This window comes from Erinaceus europaeus, chromosome 5 (genome assembly GCF_950295315.1).
Source record: "Erinaceus europaeus chromosome 5, mEriEur2.1, whole genome shotgun sequence".
Taxonomy (NCBI): Eukaryota; Metazoa; Chordata; class Mammalia; order Eulipotyphla; family Erinaceidae; genus Erinaceus; species Erinaceus europaeus.
In genome coordinates, this window is record NC_080166.1 from 86,507,191 (window position 1) to 86,513,190 (window position 6,000).

Here is a 6,000-nt window from a genome sequence, read left to right on the forward strand (position 1 = left end):
AGTGTTAATTCCCCCCTGGGTAGGCCATTTCCCCTCAGGTAAATCATTTATCAGTAATCAAGTGAGTCAACACACAGTTGTGTTGATAAACATGGTTTCGGCCATTGTTTGTTGCAAGGAACATTCCGCTTTGAAGTTTGCTCCCCCTCCTCCCCCTCTAGCATTCCCTCTCCTTCCCCAAAGCCTTATAATGCCTGTGAACACAATAAAATTTTGCAGCTTGATCAGAAACTTGTCTTGCTGTCGTTCTTTCGTGTCTCTTGTCCCTATCATTCCAGGTCTTTTAGGTTCCTAGCCCCTGTTCACTGCCCTGCTGGTTGGGGCATAGGACAAAGTAATGTTTCTCTCTCTCTCTCTCTCTCTCTCTCTCTCATACACACACACACACACACACACACACACACACATCTTTTAAGAAAACCTAATTTGTTTATATTCATTTTGGATAGACACTGAGAAAGAAAAGGAAAATTGAGAGTGGAAGAGAGACCCTGCAGCACTGTTTCACCATTCATGAAGCTTCCTCCCTGCAAGTGGGGACTGGACACTTCAACCCAAGTCCTTGCAAATGGTAACAGGTGCATTCAGCCAGGTGTACCACCACCCAGCCCTTTCATTATCCTTCTAATACATGTACTAATAAATATGTATAAACATTTACTGACATTGACTTGTAGGTACTTAATAATTTTCATAATCTGACCTCTATATTTCTTGTAGAAATCACAAATACATTTTTGGGATTGTGCGTGTTTTGGGGGTTGCCTGTTAGTCAGCCCAGCTTACTATATAAAGGACAGGTGAGACGGAGCATGCTCAGTCTGCTATGGCAGTAGACTATGTAAAGAACAGGAAGGGCCTTCTGGAATCCTGGGATCCTACGCAAACAGTGACTGAAGGTATGTTTCTGCAACCAAAGGAGTTCGTTTTCTCTAAACTCTGGCTACTGCCCTGATAGCCAACACTTATTCAGTCTCTAATGGAAACTTTCATGATCTGATGCTCAGAATGTGTCTGTAGTTTTCTTGAAGAAAGGAAAACAAAATACAAAATCATATTTAAAGTAGGACAACATTTATGTGTTTCAGAAAGTAATTCCCAGCTTAAATGTATATCTGGTGTTGCTAGGGACTGAACCTGAGACTTTTGGTCCCTCAGGTCTGAAAGTCTTTTTTTTTTTTTTCCCCTCCAGGGTTATTGCTGGGCTCAGTGCCTGCGCCATGAATCCGCCACTCCTGGAGGCCATTCCCGCCCCCCCCTTTGTTGCCCTTGTTGTTGTAGCCTCATTATGGTTATTATTATTGCCATTGTTGATGTTGTTCATTGTTGGATAGGACAGAGAGAAATGGAGAGAGGAGTGTAAGACAGAGAGGGGGAGAGAAAGATAGATACCTGCAGACCTACTTCACCGCCTGTGAAGCAACTCCCCTGCAGGTGGGAAGCCAGGGGCTCAACCCGGGTTCCTTATGCCTTGTGCTTTGTGCCACATGCGCTTAACCCACTACGCCACCGCCTGACCCCCAAGGCCTGAAAGTCTTTTTGCATAACCATTATGTTATCTCTTCAGTCCCTCATTGATTTTTAAGGTTGCAAAATTAGTACTTGAGGTTTAAAAGTCCATATCAAGGGAGTAGGGCGGTAGCACAGCGGGTTAAGTGCACGTGGCACAAAGTGCAAGGACCAGTGTAAGGATCCCGGTTGGAGCCCCTGGCTCCCCACCTTCAGGCGGTGAAGCAGGTCTGCAGGTGTCTGTCTTTCTCTCCCCTTCCCTTCCTCTCTCCATTTCTCTGTCTTATCCAACAACAACATCAATGACAACAGCAATAACTACAACAATAAAACAAGGGCAACAAAAGAGAGGGAAAAAAAGTCCATATCAAAGCAAATAAAAGGTGGTCCAGGAAATGGTGCAGTACATAAAGCACTGGATTCTTAGACATAAGGTCCTGAGTTCACTCCCCCACAGCACAAGAACCAGAGTGGTGTCTGGTCCCATCTCTCTCTATATATATATCCTCTTCCTAACTTCTTCATGAATAATCTTTCAAAAAAAGAAAAATAAAAACAGAAGCCAGGTGGTGGTGTACCTGGTTGAGCACACATGTGATAAAGCACAAGGACCCATGTTCAAACCCCGGTCTTTCTGTTTCTATCTCTCTCTACTTCTCCTGTCCCTCTCCATTTATGGCTGTCTCTAGCCAATGAATACATAAAAATAATAAAATTATTTTAATTAAAAAATAATTATTAGCCTTAAAACTAAACCCGACACTGTAGAGTTTGTTTTCTCTCTCTCTCTCTCTCTCTCTCTCTCTCTCTCTCTGAGCTTGAAGTAGGTTTCTTAAGTTACTTTAAGGTGTAATCATAAATGTAAATTATATATATATATATATATATATATTACCTGGGTTTAATTCAAATTTTGCATTTGCTTAATTCCACTGATTGTAGTAGACTTTATATTATTTTTCTTTTCTCTTTTAAATGTATTATTTATTAGCTATTTAATATTGTTACAAAAATATAACAAAATAGGAGTATAATTCCATACAATTCCAAGCACCAGAGTTCTGTGTCTCTGTCCCCTCCACTGGAAACTGCAACAACAAACACAAGGATCTGCTGGGCTGGAGGCCCCAGCTCTCTACCTGCAGGGAAGACATTTTACAAGCAGCAAAGCAAGTCTACAGGTGTGTATCTTTCTCCCTTTTTGTCTCCTCCTCCTCTCTCTGTCCTATCCAATAAAATGGAAAAAATGGTCACCTGGAGCAGTGGCTTCATAGTGTTAGTACTAAGCCCCAGTGATAACTGTGAAGGTTAAACAAACAACAGCAACAACAAAAACGAGTACCAATTTACCTCACAATGTTCCAGAAAAATCAGTGAGGGGGAACCACTTCCAAACACATTCTATGAGACTGACATCACATTAAGTAAAAAAAACAAAAAAACAAAACAAAACAAAAAAAACTCTACCAAAAATAGAAAGGAATGAAAAAATCAAACTATAGACCTATATCCTTGATGGACATTTGTTGTGTCATGTAACTGGCTGGAGATGGTGTCAGCCTGATGGAACTTACAAGTGTCTGGAAGTATGGCCTTCTTTGCCTGAGTGTGAGCAGTGACTGGATGCTGGGGGAGGAGGTGGTGCCGAGGAGCAACTGGCAGGGGCTTTCAGTTTCTGGACAGAGAGATAGTGTGGAGGAAGGCTTTTTTCCCCAGGACTTGGACACACGTCAATTTTAACCTTGCTAGTTACTTTTCTCATGATCTGGCAAACTCTTACCCTGATTTCCTTACGCCTTCTATGGGACACAGTGACTCCAGCTAGGCTTCCCAAGACCTGTAAGACTGCTGCTGACAGCAACAATGAAAACTGGGGCTGAACTCCTGGTAACTGACTCACATACTTTCTGGGCCTAGTGTGTTTTCAACCCAGCTGATACTTGCTTATTTTGCAGTCCCTAGCTATTTGCCCTTCTTCTTCTTCTAGCGTTTGCCCTTCTTCCGTAGCCAGTCAACAGCATCAGGTTGAGCCTGATGTAAAATTTCGAGACCTCCTTTGAATCTGGAGAGGTGGTAGTCGTTGACTATGTGGGTCATAGTCTGTCTGGAGCCGCAGGGGCAGTTCAGGTCGTCTCTGGCTCCCCAGCGATGGAACATAGCGGCGCACTGGCCATGGCCTGTTCGATAGCGATTGAGGAGGGCCCAATCATAACGTGCTAGGTCAAAGCCGGGTTGACGCTTGCAGGGGTCTGTGATGAGGTGTTTGTTCTTTACCTCAGCTGACTGCCAGCTCTGTTTCCAAGAGACTGGAACAGAGAAGTTCAGTGTAGGTGTAGGGGACCAGATTGGGTGACGAGACGTCAAGCGTTGAACAGGGCAGGCGAAGATATCCGCGTATATTGGCAGGTCCGGTCGAGCATAGACATGGGAAATGAACTTAGATGATGCCGCATCCCGACGAATATCTGGCGGGGCGATGTTGCTAAGAACTGGCAGCCATGGAACCGGGGTGGAACAGATGGTTCCAGAAATTATCTTCATGGAGGAATATAATTCGGAATCGACCAAGTGGACATGGGGGCTACGGAACCATACTGGGGCACAGTATTCTGCAGTGGAATAGCATAATGCCAGGGATGATGATCGTAGTGTGGAAGCGCTCGTGCCCCATGAGGAGCTGGCCAGTCTTGCAGTGATGTTATTCCTCGCGCCCACCTTTGCTGCAGTTTTTATGAGATGTTCGTGAAATGACAGAGTGCGATTGAGAGTAACGCCAAGATAGACTGGCAGGGCTTCATGCCGGATTCTCGTATCGCCAAGCTGCACATTAAGCTCACGCGAGGCCGAGGCATGGTGTAGATGGAAAACAGATGATACCGTTTTTGCAGTGCTAGGGATTAGTCGCCAATCAGATATCAGAGACATGTCTTTCGTGAGTGTTTCCTCGAGGATGTCGAACTTGGATGCCTGAGTTGCACAGCAGATGTCATCTGCATTGGATCGACCTTCCCGTGGTGCATCTCGTGAGTACCCATTCATTGGGGAAACTGACGATCCTTCCTAGCCGACTGAATCCACATGGATCCCAGTCACTTTCAAAGCCAGCAACAAGCATCTATTTGCCCTTTACCCCTGTATCACCTTAATAAAGCCTAGAATTGCTGAAACCCAAATTCAGCTGCCCCGCAGTCAATTGCTTACGTGCCACGCAGCAGCAAGTCCTTTTCTTTTAGTTACAAGAAGCATTGATGCAAAGATCCTCAATAAAATCTTGGCAAATCAAATTCAACAACATATCAAGAGAATAATTCACCAAGACAAAGTGGGGCTCATCCCTGAGAAGCAGGGATGGTTCAACATTTGCAAGTCAATCAATATAATTCATGCATCAACAAGAAAAGTAAAAATAAAATAGTCATATAAGTTGAGGCAAAAAATGCATCTGCCAATATCCAAAATCTTTAAAGTGTTTTTTTGTTTTGTTTGTTTTTGTGTTTTTCCCAGAGTGGTGAACCTCTGGTTTCTGATGAGACTGGGGTAGGAACCTAGAGCTCTGCTGCCTCAGGTATGAGGGGCTTTGTGCAGAGCTACTCCAGAGTTAAGCAGTCTGCCCTGGAACTCCTTTTAAACGCGTCCTTTATTCTGGGACTTGGGGAGTACTGGGTGAAACAGCTCCACGAGGCAGAGCACAGAGCTTATCTGCCTGAGGCTCCAGCTTCACTCTGGCATAGTGGTGCCAGGGATAGAACTAGAGCCCTCGGGAGTCAGGCGGTAGCGCAGCAGGTTAAGCACACGTGGCACAAAGCGCAAGGACCAGCATAAAGGATCCCAGTTCGAGCCCCGGCTCCCCATTTGCAGGGGCATCCCTTCACAAGTGGTGAAGGAGGTCTGCAGGTTTCTGTCTTTCTCTCCCCCTCTCTGTCTTCCCCTCCTGTCTCCATTTCTCTCCTCTCCAACAACGACGACATCAATAACCACAATACCGGCAACAAAAGGGAAAATAAATCAATAAATATTAAAAAAAAAAAAACTAGAGCCCTCACCCCTGCAAGTCCTGTGCTCTACCTGATGAGTCACCTCACCAGCTGTCAAGCTCTAGTTTCATGAAATTCAAAGAAACCACATATGTCATCCAAGATCACACAGGAAAAAGAGAGAAAAGTCTCCCATCCCCGAGCACAGAGCCAAGATGGCTGCATGAAGGCAAGCCTGGGGACCTTCTACTCAAAAGATCTCTTCAGGTCCTGATCTTCTTGACCAGAGAATACGAGGAGTCTCAGAAAAGGGAAGGAAAAATCTCCCATCCCCATCTGTGAATCTCTAATTTCTTTCTCAGAGGCAATGGAATTTTCTTAGTATTCAACTAGATTTACTTATTATTATTATTATTATTATTATTATTATTATTATTATTATTGTGTGTGTGTGTGAGTGTGTGTGTGTGTGTGTTTTGTGTGTGAGAGAGAAAGAAAGCCAGGAGTAAACCATTCA